Source organism: Metopolophium dirhodum, chromosome 2 (genome assembly GCF_019925205.1).
Source record: "Metopolophium dirhodum isolate CAU chromosome 2, ASM1992520v1, whole genome shotgun sequence".
Taxonomy (NCBI): Eukaryota; Metazoa; Arthropoda; class Insecta; order Hemiptera; family Aphididae; genus Metopolophium; species Metopolophium dirhodum.
The window spans coordinates 28,239,302-28,265,233 of NC_083561.1; the positions used below are offsets into that span (position 1 = coordinate 28,239,302).

A 25,932-nucleotide genomic window follows, 5' to 3' on the forward strand; every position below is an offset into this window, starting at 1 on the left:
TTCAAGTACCCACGAATAATATTATACAATCTCAACAAAATAACCGAAAAAATATTCTAAGTTTTTTCTTAACTCAAAATAATTTGCTAATTTTCGTGATTTTTCATTATTTTGTCAATATTTTTGAACTTTAAATGCTTAACCACCAACAATATTCACTTTCTAATCGAACAAGATACTGAAGTTGAAAATCGAAGCATTATTTTGACTACTTATTGTGTACATAGACAAAAAAAAATTTAAAAAAAACACATCATTTTAAAATCAATAAGTACATTCATTGTTCCACTCAGAATCTAAAAACTAAATTATCAGTTTGTTTTATCTTATTTTTCTATTTTACAAAAATAATAGCTTTAATAAATTCAAAACATGACATGGTGTCTGTAATAGTCAGTGTCAATGTTTGTTTTATTGTAATGACCAATTAATTAAATAATACCATTGAATATGAATTATGAACTTAATTTTAAAAAATATGAACAATAATTGTAAAAAACTTAAAACACTCACAAAAAACATATGAGGAACCCTCAACTTTTTTTTCTTCCAGTAATAAGAACTAATGTTACACTTTGTATTAAATGTTCAATGTTTTTAACAAAGCAAAAGTTTTTTATCAACAATTATTGAAAAAACAACAAAAAAATTCGAAAATTTAAAATTTCTAAAGTTCTCAAAAAGAGTTAAAATATTTTGAAAATTATTCCATGCATAGAAATTGCTAATATAAACATATTTTGGTGAACAGTTCAAGATATACGGTTATTGGTTTTTTAATTTAAAAAAAATAAGAGAATAGATTTTGTCGAAAACTTGGTTACTTATTAATTAAAACTATTAAAACATGTACGGAGAATATGTTACTTTTTGACACTACAAACTACCAACTAGAAAAGATATTAAAGTTGAAAATCTTAGTATTTTTACTGCTCCGAAATATGACGACAGACCACAAAATAAAGTCCAATCAGTCTAAAATTAATTTTTATGCCTCATAAAAATTATCAGTGTTTAAACTTATTTAAATATTGGTGTTAAATTAAAATAATAATATTCAAAAGTAAGCGTTTAATTTAACTTGTGGTTAAATTATTTTTGTCTATATATTTAAAATAGATTCTATTTTAGATTCTGAGCGAAGCGATGAATGTATTGATTTTACAATGTGTGTTTTTTAATTTTTTAAATTTTTTTTTGTGCCTGTCATCGATTCGAGTTATCGAGATTTCACTGCATATGCAAAGAGCAAAGGCAAACGACGACTAAATTGAGTATTGATACATAAAATCGAATGGCATTTATTTTGACATACAAAACGTTCATAGCGATAACAAAAAAATAATATAATGACTTGTAAAGGTGCGTAAGGTATACAATTAATACATAATACATTAATCAATAATAACAGGCATATTATATTCTATATGATTACGTTTCAGTACAGAATAAGACAAGTAGGTATAATTAGTGAAAGTAGGTATATTAATTGGCTAGAATGCTTTGGCGAACTAAATAAAATTAAATTAAGAAAGTTATGAATTGTTAATGATTGTAAACGCGATGGACATTATTTATATTGACAAAACAAGGATGTAGGGACTAAGGGAATTTGGAGTGAATGGCACGTAAGTTTAAATCATTTGTATGAACTGAAATCGACAAATTTTACTTAAATTTTTTTCTTTTAATAAATAAAGAAATAAAGTTTATAAAAAAAGCAAAAAAGTCAACGGCACGTAGTGTTCCCAAGCGGTCACCCATCCAAGTACTAACTACGCCCGACGTTGCTTAACTTCAGTGATCGGACGAGAACTGGTGTATTCAACGTGGTATGGTCGTTGGCGAATGTAAGTTGAAAAATTATAATATTTAAATAAACTATCTAACAAAATGTTATTCATGTTTTTATATTATATTACAATAATATAAGTTAATTATAAGTAAATAATGGATTATTAGGTTTAAAATATGATTCTAATATGTTCTATAAAATCCAAAAATATTCTCTTAATAATCCTTAAACTATAGTAATATATAATATATTGCTTTACTGCTCTAGTTATATGCTCTTTTTCTTCAAATAGTATAAATATATATTATAATATCAATAACTGAATTACCAGTCATAACAGTGCCGCAACAACCGCAGGGGCAGCCGGGGCAATGCCCCTGTAGAGGGCTGCTCATCGTTGGCTCAAGGGGCCCCGACGGCGCACAGCATCTACTTTAAATTTTTAAATAATTGCATTGTAATCTAATGTTTAAATCAAATAAAATATATTAAATAAAAATATCTATTTTTATAATTTATCATGCTATCTAATTTGTTGTCGAAGAACAAGGGGCCCCTATTTATCCATAATAATACCTATATTTATCTTTAAAATTATATTTTTATAGTGTTTTATTGTTTTATTGTTATTGAGTTACTTATATGTGTAGAAAGCTTTAATTAATATTTATAATAAAAAAAAGAACACTAAAAGTGTAGTTATATTTTAATAACAATACACTGGTCAGTGGGCCTTCACATACAATTTTTTAGGTTTTTAAAAAAAAAATCACCATCATTATTTATTTTTGTATAGGTAACCTATAAACAAATATTGTATACATATACCTCAGGGTCCAATACATTGACTTTGTCCGTGTCCCGAGAATCCTAATTGTTTTACTGGCCGTAGACAGGGCCGTATATACTTAACCAAAACTCGTTTGTCAGAATTTAAATAAGAAGGGAGGTCAATTAAAAAAAAAAAAAATTTGGAAGTGACTCTGCTGAACAGTAGGGTACAAGTGGGTGACTGTTATGGATAGTGTTACATTTGAATTCAATGATATAATATCATTGTATACGAAAAACGATTCCAAGTGGGGACGATTTGACAGCCTAGGATATTGTATACTATACTTATATTGATATTATTAAATATTATTAATACCGTAGCCGGTTAAGTTGAGTTATTATTATTTGTTTATTATCATATTTGTATATAATATAATACATTTTAGACGTTTCAATTACCCACGAATAATATTTTTAAAATAGGTATATAAATTACAAGTTACAACGAATTATGAACGATATTTCAAAAATTAATTGCCGAAAATCATTAGTTCTTAACTGAAAACGACAGAGAGTCTGAATTTGGCGGTCAATCTTATTTTTAAGTTATATTATAGCTAATTGAACTTTTTGGTATTTTCATATAATATCCGGTGTAGTCACTCGCACACTGCGCTTGCTCGAACAATTAAAATCAAAAACATCCCTCGACTTGTTATGTAAATCCACCATGGGTGGGTGTCAGAATTATTTTTGCATCATCAATTTTAAAACGTTGATTTACCTAGATTAAAAAAAAAATTAATTTGTTATACTTAAGCTCGGTAAACTTTAAGCGTTGTACGGGTGCGTAAAACACCGAAAATCGTGAACTTCGTAAGGCTGTACCATAAATACCAATGGCTTCCCGGTAGTAGAGTTTTGGACAAGTACCTACATAGGTAACTTATAATAATTCTGAATTCATATTGTAAATTAATTAGGTACCAAAAAAATATAACTTCTCAAACACTGTGTCTATTGACACTGCCGGGAGAATGTATTAGAATGTCTATAAACTAACGGACCAGTTCAGGCGCGGACTGGTAAAATAGGGCACGGGATACTACACAATTTAAATGACAAATAACATAAATTGTTGGGGCGAATTCAATACATGTAGATTATTTATAAAATATTAATATATTTTATTTTGTTTTGAAAAAATATTGAATATACGTTAAACACGTAAATAAGTACCAAGTTACAAAAAACTTTCAATCAAAGTTGTACAATATTATAGATTACTAGTAATCGTAAGTTGGTAACAATCTGTTGTTCATTAGGTGTCTAGAGTCTTTAAATATATAATAAATAATATTAGGCAAATATATTTTAGGGCAAGGGATGCTGTAGCATCCCAGCATCCCAGCCAGTCCGCGCGCCTGGACCAGTTTGTATAGTTAAATTTGGCATGCGAACTATAATTGAAATAGAAAACCAGAATAGGTGCATTGCAGATGACAAAGATTTCTGTAAAAGAACATACGATTTATCAATATACCGTATAGGTACTGATAATACTAATAGTATTAGATAATACTATAATATATAAGTTCTATGGATTTATCATAATAAACAATATATTTTATAATATCTATGGCAATCGTCAATTGTCGAAATTCGTCGGCGACGGTTAACAATTCTAATAATTTCAGCAAATACTATTGTATTATAAATATAATATATTGTATATTTTGATTTCAGTGAACAAAAAAACAATAAGCCACTAATATAAACAGACAGTTTGTTAAACCGTACATATTATAATGTAAGTTTTAATAAAACTCGCAAATTTCATTATGATCAGGTTATTTTCATAAAGTATTTCGATAATTTCAAGTTTCAGTTCATCGGAGTGAGATGATTAGATGGAGATGGATGAAGATGGCTGTTTCTTCGGCGATGGCGGCACTCTAGCTACGTTTCACCGGAAGAGTAGATGTTTACGAGTAAGTTTGTTTTCATATTATTACCTACTATTTTACATTTACTTTTTAGACTTAAATTAGGCGTAAAATAGGAATTATTCTTGTTTTTTTAAATAATTTTTTCGAAAAATATATGTAACATGTATAGCTCATACAATTATGAATTTATAGTTAATAGAAATGCGGATGTTTATACTTCATAGATATTTTTTTATTGAAATCGTGTAAATAATTTGATTAAACAATCAGGTACCTACTCATCACTAGTATCAATTTTATTATATTACGTGTAAAATCACCGACACAAGGTGCAGACTGAATTTAAAAAATTAAAAACATAAAACAATGTTGTAGTAGAAGCAGGAAACTGTAGTTTTTATAATCCATATTATAATGTAACTATTAAATTGAATCATTGAATTATTATTCAGAGATAACTTTGGGATAAATGCCAAACGTATAAAATAAATGTAAATTAAATTAAAAATAATTAAAAAACATTTTGTGAAAGGAACAAGATTACTGCTAATATTTAAGTCTTAATTATTATTAACAAATAAATACAAATAATAGATATTTTAATAGCTTTTTACTATTAACATTCAGTGTAAATATGGTTTCTGATCGACTTACCTATATGTAATAAAATAATTATTCATATCAAATAATATCAAATAATCCTAACAATTTAATGCAAGGATTCTCATAAATTGATCTTACAGCAGCCTTAAAACACCAAAAATACATTTGTACATCATTTACAAAATTTTAGTTCCCTATTATGGTGTAGGTACTAATACAAACAATAAATTGCTATTCGAAAAAACAATTTCGTATACCTATTATTATTTACTAAATACCTACAACTAAACTAAACTAAAAATAAACATATGATTACATATACTGAGTGCCTATAAAATAATATTATATATGAAAATTGAATCTTTATTACGAATACTTATCGTTTACACATACCACCAAGAAAAAATAATTAAAAATATTAAAAAATAAAGAACACATCATTGTAAAATTAATACAGTCATCGATCCGCTCAGAATCTAGAATTATGGACTCGGAGTTTTAGAAATCTAGTTGGTATTATAGTATTTGATGAATTTACTGTACCTCTAAAATCCAGTAATCACATTTTTATTTAATAATTCATAAAATACAATATGCTCTTAAAAAAATATTATTGTGCTTCTGATATCTATTCACCACCTTAATCAATAATTAAATTGATAAACGAAAATAATAATTTAAATAATACCCATATCATATTATTATAATCAAAATTATAAACTATTTTGGTTTATTGTCATATCAAATTTCAATGAACAAATTGTTCCTTAACACAGAACTCTTTGATACAAAAAGTTGCATTATATTATATCCGTGGATTCATCATATTGATGTAGGTACCTAGTATAATATTATCTATCATTTATTTATTTATCTATGGCAAATCTCAGAGTCGTTGCAGAAGACACATTCGACTAAAAATTCTAAAATTTCAATAAGCAAAGAAGATATTCTAAGTTCTGGCTGTATTCTGGAGCGTTTCCTCATGGGCGTCGCAATTCACACACGTCACGGATTCCGCCGAAGGAGTCGATAATTAAAGTAAGTTTGTTTTTATATTCTTTTGGGGCTTAAATTTACTTTTAAGACTTAAAACAAATATTTAATGTTACGAAAAATGTGCTATCCAAGTGTTGTAGGCGCATATTTTAGTTCCGGACTAGAAATGTATAAAATACGCGAGATATAAACGTCGTCGTCGTTTTTCCAGTCCCTGTTCGTAGAATAATTATAATTAATAGGTGCATACCTTTATAGGGTACTCAATATATATAAATATATATATATGTTCTGGTTTAATTTATAGAAATATATGTTATAGCTTATAACTGATAATAGTCATAAGATACAATTTTAATTAATAACTGGTAATTTTTTTTTCCAAATAAACGTTATTATAAGTTATAGGTAACTATTAATTTAGTGTCACATACTTAACTTCTATTGTTCACCTAATATCTATATTCTATATCATAGGGATTAGGGCCGTATAACCATGCACACATAAAAGTAATATTCACGGAATGGTCAACTGCTTAACCTGACGTGTGCGCACTTATGAATAACATACCTACTCATATACTTGTATAGGTATATAAATATACCTATATAAATAGTGTAATACTACATACACGAATGTGTTACCTATTATGTCCCTAAAAGTTCAATAGTTATTATTATATTTATTTATTTTTTACATATAGGTAGGTACATTACAAGACTAATTAAAATCACATTTATTTTTATTTTTTCGAACACAATGTTTCAAAAATTATTAATTAATATATAATTTATTGGTATAGTATTAAATTAATTAATGAAATAAAACAAACACACCTACTATAATTATTAGTAATAATAATATATCTATGTATAAATTATTAAAATACAAAACGAACAAACGAAAAACGATTTTGAGCTAAGACATCGTTAACTAATAAATAATATTGAGATTAAAGTAATTTATTTTACTATTAGACATTAGCACCTACAATAGTAGGTTAAAGTCATTTTTGCCCAAATAATAACATTTGAAAGTGTCATCGTGTCTATAAATTGTAATAATATACTCTAAAAGTTTCATAAATCCGCGTATACTTACTATTTTTAAATTACAACAAAATAACTAAAATCGTTATTTTTGGTTTTAATATGTAATTTCGTCCAAATTTTAACTTATAATATCTGTAAAAAGTAACTGTGTTTATAATAGATTATTTAGATTTTTCGGTTACAATATGAACCAGGAGCGGACTGGGCCGGCGGAATACTGGGAACTTTCCCGGTTGGCCGCTACTCAAAAATGATTTGTTATTGCTATATATTTATAATTATTATTAATATAGAAGATCGGGATAAATCGGTAGAAAATCGGTATAAATATTAATTATAAATATTTTTTATTTTCATACCATGACGCGTGTGTGAAAAATTGTTTATATTAAGTGTTTAAGATGTTAGATTTCGGTTCGGCTGATAGTGCACCTCTCTCACTCTTCAGCATCAATGCATCAGAAATTATTATTTATAATTAGGCCACGGATTTAAATATAAACTGCATTTTCTGAATTTTCTAAACATTGCTTTCCAAGCAAAGAATTCGTTTCATATATTATCAACGAATTGAAAAATGAAATTAGAACATTTATATGGGTTGAAGTCAATATTATAAAAACTTATTAAAAAAAAATTAAATACAATTAAATAAAGGTAATTTTTTTAAATTATATTTATATTTTTTTACGTACCGATTATGCTCGATACTATAACTTCGGTCTTCAGTTATAGGAAACAACACTTGCCAATATGGAATTACTGTCGAAGTTTTTTATTTTAAAATATTAAATAGCATCTGATTGACTGATGTCCTATAATGAAACTCAAAATATAACTTATTCACTACCTATACACCTATCTAAATTATATTTTATATTCGTTTAAATTGGACTTTTAATTTTTCTGGACATTTTATTAAGCTACGAATTTATTTAGTTATTTTGTTATTTAGGTAATACATATTAATTAATAGGTATTTCTTAAATTTTTTTTATTATTTTATTCGAAACATTATTTTTAAATATTGGGATCAATAAAACTATTTTTATTCAATTACTATTTTATATCAATTAGAATTTTTTAATAAACCAAGTAATAAATGAATGGTTACCAAGTAAAAAAAACCGTTATCTATATTATAAAGTTGAATTCAATTTACCGCATTTGCGTCTAGTAGAAACAAATAAATGTTTTTTTGAAGATAATGTAAAAATATCCATCATCCATCGGTTAGGACCATATATATATTTTCTATGATTAGAACGGTGAGGTTATAATTATAAATAATCTATGGCAAATGACAATCGTCTGAGACGAACAGCGATTCCAATACGTACTCACATATTTCGTTCCATTCTGGTTATTAAACTAGGTGCCTATTTTTATAAATGTCATTAATCTCAATACTTCCAGACTGAACTTTTGGATCGGAGATATGAAGACGCGCGCTGCATTTTCCTTGGCGGAGATGCACAGCTCTGACACTAGACATTATTATACACTCGAAGGGAACGCGTTTCGCCGGAAGAATAAATAATTACGTAAGTTTTGTCCTCCTACTCTGTGTGACTGACCGTTTTCGCTCAGAATCGTTTTTCTTATACAATGATATTATATCATTGAATTCAAATTTAACACCATCCATTACAGTGACCCACTTGTAACCTACCGTACAGCAGAGTGACATCCACTTATCCACCTTTTTAAAATTTGAAATCAATGATCAGGCAATACTTTTATAAGTAGGAAGGTAGGTTTTTATACCTACCTAATAAAATAAGAAAATACATAATGATTAATGTTATTTAATATGATTTGTAAGTACATAGCAGATCATACCTATAGAGAACACCTCAAACGTACGTTTTATTTTGGGGGTTTTACAGGATATACCTATAGGAAATTTTCTTCAAATTTTCACATTTCACTATTTGATATTGTGATATTATTTGTGCCTAGGTTAAGTTTCTGTTTTAGAATCTATCGATAGGTTACCTAGGTATATCACATTCTTTAATTTTAATTCTGGTAGTCAAGTATTGGACAAGTACCTACGTAATTTATAATTCGTATCGTAATTTAATTACTAAAATTATATTTTCCCCAACAGTGTCACCGGCAGGAGAATACATTATAGAATGTCTATAAACTTGTGGTCTAGTATATGGTTAAAATTGGCATGCGACCAACAACTGGGGGCTTGTTCTGGACAATTTAAATGATCTAATAAGGTTATCTCATTATTTGAATTAAATTAATTTTTAACCGATTGTTGTGTTAATCAATTTTTTAATTTATTTCATTCAACACACTCGTCTCAGTTTTCTAGTACCTCTAGAATTCTCACAAAATTCATATCGATCATCTCACAGCTTTCATATTCAAAACCAAAAAAATATGTATTTTTATCTTATTTCAATCTTTTTCATCGAACACCAGAATATATCACAGATCATAAAGGTACTAGTATTGTATACTAGATAAGTTTCAATTAGCGAGATGTAGAAAGAGATGGAGATGGAGCGATATGTAGACGGATGAAGATAGCTGTTTCTTCGACGACAGCGTGTGCTGCAGTACAGCTAGGTTCACTGGAAGAGTCGATGTTTATGCATAAGTTTGTTTTTATATTATTTTGGTCTTACATTTACTTCTTAGACTTGAATTAAATATTTATTGTCGCGGAAATTCTGTTAACTAAGTAACGTAGAAGCATATACGTTTACTACTGCCTACCAAAGGCGCAATGTATAATAATAATAAATTATACGCCAGTCCAAACAATCCAAACGCTGTCTTACTCGTAGTCGAGTTTTAGTTGATAACTGACCTGTGAATAAATGTAATTTTTGTTAGGTATAAAAATAAAACTAATAAATCCTTGAATACAACATTTAAAAATACAAACTCTGTGTAATACAAATTAATATTAGGTATTTATTGGTAGGTTTATATAATATCTGTAGACTGTAACTAGGTCATTAGAATATTGTAGAACATTTTACTGCATAAGATGCGTGTTATTTCAGAAATGGTATTCGTCAGTGAACATTTTCAAACTGGGAATAATATATCATAAGCAGATTGAAATGTGTGAACGTTTCAGTGTTTTGAAGACTAAGTTTCGTAGCAGATTTCGATTCCGTCACGGGGTATGTATTTTCATATTTCTCAGTAGGTTTTTTTTTTATTATAGTTAATTGATCAGGGGATGTATTGCCCGAAAATTTTCAATATTTGTATTGTAACATACTGGTATAACACTATTCGGGCTATCAATAAAGTCGTGTTCAAAATTAGAAAATTGGTGAGGTATGATATTTTTTTAAGCAATTCTTTCGAGTAGGGAATTCGCTCAATGATATTTAAATATTTTCACCGATAATCAAGTACGATGACTTGTAGGTAACTAGAGACTGGGTGAATAGGAATTAGGTAGTGTGTAATATGGCGAAGATAAGGAAATGGGTCAACAGGATTTCAGAATGTTTGGTGTATGAAAGGGAAAGATGAAAAATAAATGTAAGGTTAGGGTAGGTAAGTGGAGTGAGGGTAGCAGATACGAGAATAATAAGTAAGGTGTTAAGGTACAAAAGAGGATAGAATAAGAAATTAAATAATTAAGGGTAGTGTAGGTTAGTGTACATATTGTAGTGAAAACAAGAGAGAATAGGTTTAGGTGGTTCGGCCACTGTATGATAAGAGATAGTGAGAGTGGCTATAGAAGTTAGTTAATTTAGGTGGGAAATGAGGGGCGAGAAGACTGAAGAAGAGATGGATAGACAGAATACCGATCATATGGAGGTGTGGAATGAGAGTGGCTGAACCTGTATATAGCTGTGAGAGACGGGGGAAGAAAAAGTGTAAAGGTAGAATATAACTATAGTTATGTTAACAATGCCGAATACGTAGGATAAGATCTTGAATTGCAAAGACCACTAGCTTGCAACTAACCATAGGTTTACCTAACTAACCTTCTTATGACTCATTAGGACACTTTGAATAAAAAGATCCTGAGGTTGCCGAACTTAAGTGTTTGATTATCAAGTTGATCCTCTAATTGTTGACACCATGGATAGTCCACGCCTATGTTAAATACATTTGAGGCCGCGTTCCCGGAGGGGAAGGCAATTGAGGCTCCTTTATATTGATAGTCGATACTCGATATGAGTATACTTTATTTGGCCTCAATTGTTCCCCTCGAAGGACGAAGACCGCTGATATTATGTCCTATCCATATCTCTATTATCTATGATGGAGCCATACCCAGCTCACTCGTGTTGCTGGTGGGGATGTCAGCGCACTATTTGTTTTCCATCTTTGACCCACGCGTAGCATACCAAATGTACGATTAAGAAAACACTAAAATGATTGTGCGTGGGTCGGAGAGAGAAATAAATGGTGCGCTAAAAATCTGACATCCTCTTAAGTGTTAAATATTTGCCTGCATGTATGCACTAAAAACAGGCAAATATATGCACTGAAATATTCAAAAATATTAAAAATAATAAAATATTCAAAAAAATACTGAATGAAAACGTTTTTATTAAAATTTTTTTAAATTAATAAATAATAATTCAAATTGGTTTACAAAAAAAATTCTTTATTTACACACTTGGTAGGTAGGTAACGGATGAACCGAAAATATAAAAACATTTTAAGAAAATAAGCATAAATACGAAGAAATCATGAAAACATGTAATTATATTAACTAACCAGAAAAAAACGCATATTGGTAACGGTGTTGTAATAATAGGGATCTCCCCAAAAAAATACGTACTAAGAGTTCAAACAAATCATAAAAGCCAACTGTAATAAAATAAATTGTAGTAAGTAGGTAACTATCAAAAAAAAAAACTAAAAAAAATCATACTTGAAATATATGTATAATATACGTATATTGTAATTAACGTTCAAATGTTTACTATAGTACATTATAAAAAATTAACTTAAGTTCAATATAATACATTATAACAGGTGTTCAAATAAACATTTCATACCACAAATTTTGTTAATTCACACAGTCTCTCTTCAATTTTAAATTTTTCTTCAAATTATCTACAAAACATAGTTTAGTAAATTGGAAGACTTGATTAAGTATTTAATCATTTATCTAAAAGAGATGTGCCGGGTCGCCACATTACTATATCGAGGGGCCATGGTGCAAGTGTCGTCCATAAATATCATAACATATATTATATTAGTTACAAACTCTTGAATTAAGAGTTATGTTTGAGAATTTAATTAATTTCCTAAAAGGAAATGCCTCAAGGTTGCCTTAGTAGATCGAGGGACCGTTGTTAAAGTGCCGTCCACCAATAAAGTACCGGGAAAAAAACGAAGAATTCAAATATAGAAGGTACTTATATCATATACTTTTATCAAAGTATGATTGTGTTAGTCACAGTCTTGTAAATGATATTGTCTTATGTTTTCCCAATCTAATTATACAAAATACTGAAAATTAATGAAATCACAAATATTAGTACAATAGAGAGACTGTGCATTGATTTACAAATTTGTCTTAAATTTACTTTTTGCATAGAGAATATGAAGGTGGGCTGGGCTCTTAATATCAGAGTATGGGGGACAGGTCTGGGATTTCATATTATCATTAATAGAGACGCGTTAATCGCTTTTATGTGCTTCAAATTGTTTACACGAGTGAGCTGGGTATGGCTCCATCATAGATAATATAGATATAACATAATGGATAGGACATAATAGTCTTACCAGCGGTCTTCGAGGGGAACTAAGGTGTCAACAATCTAAGGATCAACTTGATAGTCAATCACTTATAAGTTCGGCAACCTGCAACTCAGGAACTTTTTATTCAAAGAGTCCTAATGTAATTAGTCATAAGAAGCTAGATTGGTAAACCTAAGATTAGTTGAAGCTATGGTGATGATAGACGACTACAATCACTAGTCGAGAGCTTTGCGATGATCTTTTCCTACTAACTATAAAGGTATTCGATATTGTAAACATAACAATGAAAGAAAATATTTAAATATTATTAATTTGGTTATGTTAGGTTAGGTTAGGATAGGACAGTAAATTAGACGTTAACTAATTATTATAGTTTTTAACACGGTCTTAAAGACTGTCAGCTAGAGTTGTACCAGTATAGTTATTAAAAACTTAAATACAGCCAACATTCAATAATGATTTTTTTAACACAACAAATTATAAAATGTATTTTAAAATATAACAAAATATAATTTTTTTAGGATTTTATAAGGTTTTCAATACTTATGAGTTTGTTATTTAATATTGACTGTAGACCCAGCCAAACACAATATTATTTTAAATTAAACATTATTTTATGTCCTTCATAAATTACAATCACATAATAGAGTCCGTGCAGGACCTTTTTCTGATTAATTTTTTTGCATCCTTTATAAATAAATTACATTCGTTTTTATACATTTTCTAATACATATATTACAGTGATACACCTCTGATCATAATAACTGTTCGTATTATTATAATGTAAACAATAACTAGTTTTTGGATTGTAGTTAATATGTATTGCAGTATTTAGCTTCCAGTGTATTCTTTTGTTTAAGTGTTATTTCACACAGATTTCTCAAACAATTTTTTATTCAATTCATTGAACTCTAGTAGATTTTTTTTGTATAAAAATTTTTCAAGATTAATTTGAATTTGAATTGAATTTTTTTTTTAGTGCTGTAACTCTAGTTGAATATTTTGTATTGACTTGAAAATTGATAACATGGTGCCCCATGAATAATAATTCTTTAATGAACTAAATATTTTGAATAGTTTTATATAATTTTTTTTCCAAATTTAATTTTGTTTTCTAAAATCGTTTTGCTTGCGGGCGCCAACACCTCCCTTCAATTTTTTTTTTAGTACTGTAACTCTAGTTGAATATTTTGTGTTGACTTGAAAATTGATAACTTGGTGCCCCATGAATAATCATTCTTTAATGAACTAAATATTTTGAATAGTTTTTTCTAAATTTTTTTCAAATTTATTTTTTGTTTTCCAAAATTGATTTGCCTGCGGGCGCCAACACCTCCCTTCAATTTTTTTTTTATGATTTTAACTCTAGCCAAATTTTTTAAACATTGAAAATCTGGTACCCTTTGAGTAATTCTTTAATGAACTAAATATTTTGAATAGTTTTTTCTGTTTAAGATTCTGGGCATTTTAGTTTGTACTATGTAATGTGTATTCATACGTTAAATTTTTTGTATTGACTTGAAAATTGATAACTTGGTGCCCCATGAATAATCATTCTTTAATGAACTTAATATTTTGAATAGTTTTTTCTAAATTTTTTTCCAAATTTTTTTTTTGTTTTCTAAAATGCTTTTGCCTGCGGGCGCCTACACCCACCTTCAATTTTTTTTTTTGTTATGTGACTAGTTGAATTTTTTGTATAGACTTTGTAATATGTATTCCTACAATAATATTTTTTTTAAAATTTTTTTTTGTTTTCTAAACCGCTTTTGCCTGCGGGCGCAAACACCCTACTTCAATTTTTTTTTAGTTATGTGACTAGTTGAATTTTTTGTATAGGCTTTGTAATGTGTATTCCTACAATAATATTTTTTTTTAAATTTTTTTTTGTTTTCTAAAATGCTTTTGCCTGCGGGTGCCAACACCCTCCTTCAATTTTTTTTTTTAGTCATGTGACTAGTTGAATTTTTTGAATAGACTTTGTAATATGTATTCCTACAATAATATTTAAAAAAAATTTTTTTTTTGTTTTCTAAAACGCATTTGCCTGCGGGCGCCAACACCCTCTTTCAATTTTTATTTTTGTTATGTATCTCTAGTTGAATTTTTTGTATATACTTTTTGAACATTGATAACCTGGTGCACTTTGAATAATAATCCATCATCAATGAACTAAATATTTTGAATGGTTTTTTTCTGTTTATGATTCTGGACATTTTAGTTTGAAGTTTTTAATTTCAATTTTTTTTTTCGTTTTCTAAAATGCTTTTGCCTGCGGGCACCAACACCCTCTTTCAATTTTTTTTTGTTATGTGACTAGTTGAATTTTTTGTATAGACTTTGTAATGTGTATTCCTACAATAATATTTTTTTTAAATTTTTTTTTGCTTTCTAAAATGCATTTGTCTACTGGCAACCACATCTTCTTTTCAATTTTTTTTTATGAGTTTATCTTTAAGTAATGAAATTGTAACATTTTTTAAACATTGGCAACCTGGTGCTCTATGAAAAATCCTTCTTTATTAAACTAAATATTTTGAATAGTTTTTTCTAAATTTTTTTGAAAATATTTTTTGTTTTCTAAAATCGATTTGCCCACAAAATATAATTTTTTTAGGATTTTAGAAGGTTTTCAATACTTATGAGCTTTTGTAAATAGAAAATGTATAAAATCAATAGTTTTAATTTAATATATAGTTTTGTGTTTTATTATCCTACTGTCAAAGAATTCTCAGGGTTTTCTTTCCACATTTTTTTACATTGTACTATATCTAATTTTTTTCCGCACATATTTACAAAGACTAAAACAGATATCCAGGCCAGCCAAACACAATATTATTTTAAATTAAACATTATTTTGTGTCCTTCATAAATTACAATCACATAATAGAGTTCGTGCAGGACCTTTTTCTGAATTAATTTTTTTGCATCCTTTATAAATTACATTCGTTTTTATACATTTTCTAATACATATATTACGGTGATACACCTCTGATCATAATAACTGTTCGTATTATTATAATGTAAACAATAACTAGTTTTTGGATTGTAGTTAATATGTATTGCAGTATTTAGCTTCCAGTGTATTCTTTTGTTTAAGTGTTATTTCACACAGATTTCTCAAACAATTTTTTATTCAATTCATTGAACTCTTAGTAGATTTTTTTTGTATAAATATTTTTCAAGATTAACCGGCTATACCTGGGAGTACGCTGAGTACCCATGTACTCCTAAAGCGTGTTCCTACAGTCAAATTTTTTCCAAATTTTTTTTCTGTTTTCTAGAATTGATTTGCCTGCGGGCGCCAACACCTCCCTTCAATTTTTTTTTTATGATTTTAACTCTAGCCAAATTTTTTAAACATTGACAATCTGGTACCCTTTGAATAATTCTTTAATGAACTAAATATTTTGAATAGTTTTTTCTGTTTAAGATTTGGTTAGGACAATTTAGTTTGAATTTCGTAATGTGTGTTTCTACTGTAAATTTTTTTCCAAATTTTTTTTTTGTTTTCTAAAATCTATTTGCCTGCGGGTGCCAACCCCTCTCTTCAATTTTTTTTTTTTAGTACTGTAACTCTAGTTAAATATTTTGTATTGACTTGAGAATTGATAACTTGGTGCCCCATGAATAATCATTTTTTAATGAACCTAATATTTGGAATAGTTTTTTCTAAATTTTTTTGCAAATTTTTTTTTTGTTTTCTAAAATCGATTTGCCTGCGGGCGCCAACACCTCCCTTCAATTTTTTTTTTATGATTTTAACTCTAGCCAAATTTTTTAATTATTGACAATCTGGTACCCTTTGAATAATTCTTTAATGAACTCAATATTTTGAATAGTTTTTTCTGTTTAAGATTTGGTTAGGACAATTTAGTTTGAACTTCGTAATGTGTGTATTTCAACTGTAAATTTTTTTCAAAATTTTTTTTTTGTTTTCTAAAATCTATTTGCCTGCGGGCGCCAACCCCTCCCTTCAATTTTTTTTTTTAGTAATGTAACTCTAGTTGAATATTTTGTATTAACTTGAAAATTGATAACTTGGTGCCCTATGAATAATCATTCTTTAATGAACTAAATATTTTGAATAGTTTTTCTGTTTAAGATTCTGGCCATTTTAGTTTGTACTTTGTAATGTGTATTCCTAGTTAAATTTTTTTGCAAATTTTTTTTTTGTTTTCTAAAATCGATTTGCCTGCGGGCGCCAACACCTCCCTTCAATTTTTTTTTTTAGTAATGTAACTCTAGTTGAATATTTTGTATTAACTTGAAAATTGATAACTTGGTGCCCTATGAATAATCATTCTTTAATGAACTAAATATTTTGAATAGTTTTTTCTGTTTAAGATTCTGGGCATGTTAGTTTGTACTTTGTAATGAGTATTCATACAGTAAAATCTATTAGCCTGCGGGCGCCAAAACCTCCCTTCAATTTTTTTTTTATGTTTTCAACTCTAGCCAAATTATTTAAACATTGTCTATCTGGTACCCTTTGAAGAATTCTATAATGAACTAAATATTTTAAATAGTTTTTTCTGTTTAAGAGTCTGGGCATTTTAGTTTGTAATTTGTAATGAGGATTCATACAGTAAATTCTATTTGCCTGCGGGCGCCAACCCCTCCCTTCAATTTTTTTTTTTATGATTTTAACTCTAGCCAAATTTTTTAAACATTGACAATCTGGTACCCTTTGAATAATTCTTTAATGAACTCAATATTTTGAATAGTTTTTTCTGTTTAAGATTTGGTTAGGACAATTTAGTTTGAACTTCGTAATGTGTGTATTTCTACTGTAAATTTTTTTCAAAATTTTTTTTTTGTTTTCTAAAATCTATTTGCCTGCGGGCGCCAACCCCTCCCTTCAATTTTTTTTTTTAGTACTGTAACTCTAGTTAAATATTTTGTATTGACTTGAGAATTGATAACTTGGTGCCCCATGAATAATCATTCTTTAATGAACCTAATATTTGGAATAGTTTTTTCTAAATTTTTTTGCAAATTTTTTTTTTGTTTTCTAAAATCGATTTGCCTGCGGGCGCCAACACCTCCCTTCAATTTTTTTTTTATGATTTTAACTCTAGCCAAATTTTTTAAACATTGACAATCTGGTACACTTTGAATAATTCTTTAATGAACTCAATATTTTGAATAGTTTTTTTCTGTTTAAGATTTGGTTAGGACAATTTAGTTTGAACTTCGTAATGTGTGTATTTCTACTGTAAATTTTTTTCAAAATTTTTTTTTTGTTTTCTAAAATCTATTTGCCTGCGGGCGCCGACCCCTCCCTTCAATTTTTTTTTTTTAGTACTGTAACTCTAATTAAATATTTTGTATTGACTTGAGAATTGATAACTTGGTGCCCCGTGAATAATCATTCTTTAATGAACCTAATATTTTGAATAGTTTTTTCTAAATTTTTTTCCAAATTTTTTTTTTGTTTTCTAAAATCTATTTGCCTGCGGGCGCCAACCCCTCCCTTCAATTTTTTTTTTTTAGTACTGTAACTCTAGTTGATTATTTTGTATTGACTTGAAAATTGATAACTTGGTGCCCCATGAATAATCATTCTTTAATGAACTAAATATTTTGAATAGTTTTTTCTGTTTAAGATTCTGGGCATGTTAGTTTGTACTTTGTAATGAGTATTCATACAGTAAAATCTATTTGCCTGCGGGCGCCAAAACCTCCCTTCAATTTTTTTTTTATGTTTTCAACTCTAGCCAAATTATTTAAACATTGTCAATCTGGTACCCTTTGAAGAATTCTATAATGAACTAAATATTTTAAATAGTTTTTTCTGTTTAAGAGTCTGGGCATTTTAGTTTGTAATTTGTAATGAGGATTCATACAGTAAATTCTATTTGCCTGCGGGCGCCAACACCTCCCTTCAATTTTTTTTTTTATGATTTTAACTCTAGCCAAATTTTTTAAACATTGACAATCTGGTACCCTTTGAATAATTCTTTAATGAACTCAATATTTTGAATAGTTTTTTCTGTTTAAGATTTGGTTAGGACAATTTAGTTCGAACTTCGTAATGTGTGTATTTCTACTGTAAATTTTTTTCAAAATTTTTTTTTTGTTTTCTAAAATCTATTTGCCTGCGGGCGCCAACCCCTCCCTTCAATTTTTTTTTTTAGTACTGTAACTCTAGTTAAATATTTTGTATTGACTTGAGAATTGATAACTTGATGCCCCATGAATAATCATTCTTTAATGAACCTAATATTTGGAATAGTTTTTTCTAAATTTTTTTGCAAATTTTTTTTTTGTTTTCTAAAATCGATTTGCCTGCGGGCGCCAACACCTCCCTTCAATTTTTTTTTTATGATTTTAACTCTAGCCAAATTTTTTAAACATTGACAGTCTGTTACCCTTTGAATCATTCTTTAATGAACTAAATATTTTGAATAGTTTTTCTGTTTAAGATTCTGGCCATTTTAGTTTGTACTTTGTAATGTGTATTCCTAGTTAAATTTTTTTGCAATTTTTTTTTTTGTTTTCTAAAATCGATTTGCCTGCGGGCGCCAACACCTCCCTTCAATTTTTTTTTTATGATTTTAACTCTAGCCAAATTTTTTAAACATTGACAATCTGGTACCCTTTGAATAATTCTTTAATGAACTCAATATTTTGAATAGTTTTTTCTGTTTAAGATTTGGTTAGGACAATTTAGTTTGAACTTCGTAATGTGTGTATTTCTACTGTAAATTTTTTTCAAAATTTTTTTTTTGTTTTCTAAAATCTATTTGCCTGCGGGCGCCAACCCCTCCCTTCAATTTTTTTTTTTAGTACTGTAACTCTAGTTAAATATTTTGTATTGACTTGAGAATTGATAACTTGGTGCCCCATGAATAATCATTCTTTAATGAACCTAATATTTGGAATAGTTTTTTCTAAATTTTTTTGCAAATTTTTTTTTTGTTTTCTAAAATCGATTTGCCTGCGGGCGCCAACACCTCCCTTCAATTTTTTTTTTATGATTTTAACTCTAGCCAAATTTTTTAAACATTGACAATCTGGTACACTTTGAATAATTCTTTAATGAACTCAATATTTTGAATAGTTTTTTTCTGTTTAAGATTTGGTTAGGACAATTTAGTTTGAACTTCGTAATGTGTGTATTTCTACTGTAAATTTTTTTCAAAATTTTTTTTTTGTTTTCTAAAATCTATTTGCCTGCGGGCGCCGACCCCTCCCTTCAATTTTTTTTTTTTAGTACTGTAACTCTAATTAAATATTTTGTATTGACTTGAGAATTGATAACTTGGTGCCCCGTGAATAATCATTCTTTAATGAACCTAATATTTTGAATAGTTTTTTCTAAATTTTTTTCCAAATTTTTTTTTTGTTTTCTAAAATCTATTTGCCTGCGGGCGCCAACCCCTCCCTTCAATTTTTTTTTTTTAGTACTGTAACTCTAGTTGATTATTTTGTATTGACTTGAAAATTGATAACTTGGTGCCCCATGAATAATCATTCTTTAATGAACTAAATATTTTGAATAGTTTTTTCTGTTTAAGATTCTGGGCATGTTAGTTTGTACTTTGTAATGAGTATTCATACAGTAAAATCTATTTGCCTGCGGGCGCCAAAACCTCCCTTCAATTTTTTTTTTATGTTTTCAACTCTAGCCAAATTATTTAAACATTGTCAATCTGGTACCCTTTGAAGAATTCTATAATGAACTAAATATTTTAAATAGTTTTTTCTGTTTAAGAGTCTGGGCATTTTAGTTTGTAATTTGTAATGAGGATTCATACAGTAAATTCTATTTGCCTGCGGGCGCCAACACCTCCCTTCAATTTTTTTTTTTATGATTTTAACTCTAGCCAAATTTTTTAAACATTGACAATCTGGTACCCTTTGAATAATTCTTTAATGAACTCAATATTTTGAATAGTTTTTTCTGTTTAAGATTTGGTTAGGACAATTTAGTTCGAACTTCGTAATGTGTGTATTTCTACTGTAAATTTTTTTCAAAATTTTTTTTTTGTTTTCTAAAATCTATTTGCCTGCGGGCGCCAACCCCTCCCTTCAATTTTTTTTTTTAGTACTGTAACTCTAGTTAAATATTTTGTATTGACTTGAGAATTGATAACTTGATGCCCCATGAATAATCATTCTTTAATGAACCTAATATTTGGAATAGTTTTTTCTAAATTTTTTTGCAAATTTTTTTTTTGTTTTCTAAAATCGATTTGCCTGCGGGCGCCAACACCTCCCTTCAATTTTTTTTTTATGATTTTAACTCTAGCCAAATTTTTTAAACATTGACAGTCTGTTACCCTTTGAATCATTCTTTAATGAACTAAATATTTTGAATAGTTTTTCTGTTTAAGATTCTGGCCATTTTAGTTTGTACTTTGTAATGTGTATTCCTAGTTAAATTTTTTTGCAATTTTTTTTTTTGTTTTCTAAAATCGATTTGCCTGCGGGCGCCAACACCTCCCTTCAATTTTTTTTTTATGATTTTAACTCTAGCCAAATTTTTTAAACATTGACAATCTGGTACCCTTTGAATAATTCTTTAATGAACTCAATATTTTGAATAGTTTTTTCTGTTTAAGATTTGGTTAGGACAATTTAGTTTGAACTTCGTAATGTGTGTATTTCTACTGTAAATTTTTTTCAAAATTTTTTTTTTGTTTTCTAAAATCTATTTGCCTGCGGGCGCCAACCCCTCCCTTCAATTTTTTTTTTAAGTACTGTAACTCTAGTTAAATATTTTGTATTGACTTGAGAATTGATAACTTGGTGCCCCATGAATAATCATTCTTTAATGAACCTAATATTTGGAATAGTTTTTTCTAAATTTTTTTGCAAATTTTTTTTTTGTTTTCTAAAATCGATTTGCCTGCGGGCGCCAACACCTCCCTTCAATTTTTTTTTTATGATTTTAACTCTAGCCAAATTTTTTAAACATTGACAATCTGGTACCCTTTGAATAATTCTTTAATGAACTCAATATTTTGAATAGTTTTTTCTGTTTAAGATTTGGTTAGGACAATTTAGTTTGAACTTCGTAATGTGTGTATTTCTACTGTAAATTTTTTTCAAAATTTTTTTTTTGTTTTCTAAAATCTATTTGCCTGCGGGCGCCAACCCCTCCCTTCAATTTTTTTTTTTTAGTACTGTAACTCTAGTTAAATATTTTGTATTGACTTGAGAATTGATAACTTGGTGCCCCGTGAATAATCATTCTTTAATGAACCTAATATTTTGAATAGTTTTTTCTAAATTTTTTTCCAAATTTTTTTTTGTTTTCTAAAATCTATTTGCCTGCGGGCGCCAACCCCTCCCTTCAATTTTTTTTTTTAGTACTGTAACTCTAGTTGATTATTTTGTATTGACTTGAAAATTGATAACTTGGTGCCCCATGAATAATCATTCTTTAATGAACTAAATATTTTGAATAGTTTTTTCTGTTTAAGACTCTGGGCATGTTAGTTTGTACTTTGTAATGAGTATTCATACAGTAAAATCTATTTGCCTGCGGGCGCCAAAACCTCCCTTCAATTTTTTTTTTATGTTTTCAACTCTAGCCAAATTATTTAAACATTGTCAATCTGGTACCCTTTGAAGAATTCTATAATGAACTAAATATTTTAAATAGTTTTTTCTGTTTAAGAGTCTGGGCATTTTAGTTTGTAATTTGTAATGAGGATTCATACAGTAAATTCTATTTGCCTTCGGGCGCCAACCCCTCCCATCAATTTTTTTTTTTTTAGTACTGTAACTCTAGTTGAATATTTTGTATTGACTTGAAAATTGATAACTTGGTGCCCCATGAATAATCATTCTTCAATGAACTAAATATTTTGAATAGTTTTTTCTATATTTTTTTTTTGTTTTCTAAAATCGATTTGCCTGCGGGCGCCAACACCACCCTTCAATTTTTTTTTTTTTAGTACTGTAACTCTAGTTGAATATTTTGTATTGACTTGAAAATTGATAACTTGGTGCCCCATGAATAATCATTCTTTAATGAATTAAATATTTTGAATAGTTTTTTCTAAATTTTTTTGAAAAATTTTTTTTTGTTTTCTAAAATTGATTTGCCTGCGGGCGCCAACACCTCTCTTCATTTTTTTTTTATGATTTTAACTCTAGCCAAATTTTTTAAACATTGACAGTCTGTTACCCTTTGAATAATTCTTTAATGAACTAAATATTTTGAATAGTTTTTTCTGTTTAAGTTTCTGGGCATTTTAGTTTGTACTATGTAATGTGTATTCAAACGTTAAATTTTTTGTATTGACTTGAAAATTGATAACTTGGTGCCCCATGAATAATCATTCTTTAATGAACTCAATATTTTGAATAGTTTTTTCTAAATTTTTTTCCAAATTTTTTTTTTGAATTTCATACGTGTATGAACTGTTATTAAATAAGTTATATATTTTTATTGTCATAGATTAAACGTTTATCATCTGTGGGAGGAAAGTCAATAAAAAATATGGCAAAAATAATAATGGCTATATTATTTATACCAGAAATATTATGTGAATTTTCATATATAGTGGTCGTGGTAACAAAAAACGACGAGAAATTGCTTCTAAATAAAATTATTTTTGGTAAGTTAAACTTAAATAACAATATAGTTATTTTGATTTTGTATTAATTAATTAATTTTTAGAATTTTAATTTTAGATTCTGAGCGAAGCGATAAATGTATTGATTCTACAATGATGTGTGTTTTTTTTTTTATTTTTTTTTTTATTTTATTTTCTTATTTTTGTGTCTGTCATCACCTTTTAGGACAGTAAAAGTGCTTGGATTTTCTTCAATAGTAACTTTTCTGATAGGAAAGTGAATCTAGTTTGTACTTTGGGTGGTCAAAAGTAAAAATTTCCCAGTAGTTTTCACAAGCGACGTGAAAAACAAAAGAAAAATTAAGGAAAAACGGGAATTTTTATGCAAAATCTGTTTTCGAGAAAATCGATTTTGGTTTTTGGTGTAACTCTAAAACAAATGACTGTAGGGACATGAAATTTTGACTGAATGTTTATATTAGCATTTTCTATACACCATAAAATTTACAAAATATTTTGACTCTTTTTGAGCTGTTTACGGCCATTGTCAGTTTTCAATTTTTTTAGTTTTTTTTTCTATAAATATCAATAAAATTTTATCTGTTGATTAAAAAAGCTTGAAAATTTAATAGAAGGCTCCTAGATTATTGTTTCAAAGGCAGATGAAAAAAATTAAAAATCCTTAGTCACAGTTTTTAATTATAAGCATTTAAAGTTCATATTTTGACAAAATACGGAAAAATCACGAAAAATAGCAAATTATTTTGATGAGAATTCATAAAAATTTTTCTTTTTAAATCTAAGATTTGAAAATTTAATATAAGATTACTCATAAGTTTGTCTACCTTTATCAAAAAAAAAAAATGTCTAGAAGAAACTTAAATTAAATTTTTATGAGCGTCTGAAATTTATATTTTTACAACATTTGATATTTACTCGATTTCTCATGTAACAATTTTCTTATTTTATTGTAATTAAAAAACGAATGACTGTAGATAATTGAAAATTTCACTGAAGGTTTATATTAGCATTTTCTATACACCATACAATTTTGAAAATATTTTGACTCTTTTTGAGCTGTTTACGGACATTGTCAGTTTTCAATTTTTTTAGTTTTTTTTTCTATAAATATCAATAAATTTTTATTTGTTGGGTAAAAAAGCGTGAAAATTTAATATAAGGCTCCTGATATATCGTTCTAATAGCAGTTGATAAATATTAAAAATACATAGGCACAATTTTTTTTTATTAGCATTTTAAGTTCAAATTTTGACAACATTTATCAAATTTATAATTTATTAATTATTTTGTGGTTAAAAATGTATATATTTTTAACTTTTATGGCTAAGGATTGAAAATTTAAAACAAGGCTCCACGTAAATAGGTTATACATAAATTACTTTATTCACAATAAAATCATCAAATATACTTGGTAAAATCATAGGCTGACTGACCGTTTTCGCTCAGAATCGTTTTTCTTATACAATGATATTATATCATTGAATTCAAATTTAACACCATCCATTACAGTGACCCACTTGTAACCTACTGTACAGCAGAGCGACATCCACTTATCCACCTTTTTTAGATTGTGTCCTTACAATCAAAAAATTTGACAATGCTGATAACGCAGCTAATGAAATTGAACAGGTTATTAAGTACGTTCTTATTCAAACTCCTTTAAAATTAAAGATAAGGCAGGAAAATAATTTTTATAATAATCCTAAATATATTATTATAGTGTACAGAATTTCTTAATAATAATTTCTGTATACTTATTAATACTGATATTATAATTTTAAATGAAATTTTAAAAACAATAGGTATTAGGTAAACGTTATAAATAACAATCATAATATACACTATACCTATTTGAAAGATTAATTACTTAACAAATGTATAACATAAACGTTAAATCTTTTTTATATTAATAACTATGCTAAGTATAAAATTTTTTTAATATTGTATAATCACAAGATTTGTATTTCTTGCAATTTTTTTATTATTTACTTTGCTATTGTTTTAATCAATTGTAGATGTTATTCACTTTTCCATTTGTTACATTATGATAATTTAATAGTATTAATAATCATTTACATAACCAGTGAATTACATTCTATTTAATTTTTATACTTATAATATTTGTTTAAATATAATGTGGTTTCATATATTTTTTTATGGTTATAAAGTTATATGATACACTTTTATTTTGTTTATTTTACATTTTAATATTTTGCAAGTTTTTTTAATATTATATAATATAATACGATAATATAATATAATATTTAATATAATCACATGATTTGTATCATAGGCAATTTTTTTATTATTTACTTTGCTTGTTCTAATAAACTGTGGATAATATTCACTTTTTCATTTGTTATATGATAAATATAGTATTTTAATTAATTTTGCAATTATCATTATTTACCTCTAGTTAAGTCTTCTCTATATCTACCTATAAGGCTATAACCTCATTATATAAATAAAACTTGTAATAATAATTCTGATT

At 27.6% G+C, this 25,932-nt stretch overlaps 1 long non-coding RNA gene and 1 other non-coding gene across 2 annotated transcripts; one reads left to right on the top strand and one right to left on the bottom strand.

Moving 5' to 3' along the window:
• Window positions 1–1,727: 1,727 nt before the first annotated feature.
• On the bottom strand, window positions 1,728–1,846 carry LOC132940001 (5S ribosomal RNA). Its single transcript, XR_009664053.1, has one exon. It is a non-coding gene; the product is annotated as a 5S ribosomal RNA (ribosomal RNA).
• Window positions 1,847–6,017: 4,171 nt separating this feature from the next.
• Window positions 6,018–25,120, top strand: LOC132938213 (uncharacterized). The gene is made up of 4 exons (XR_009663885.1): window positions 6,018–6,162; window positions 8,590–8,717; window positions 23,303–23,462; window positions 25,009–25,120. It is a non-coding gene; the product is annotated as an uncharacterized LOC132938213 (long non-coding RNA).
• The last annotated feature ends 812 nt before the right edge of the window (window positions 25,121–25,932 follow it).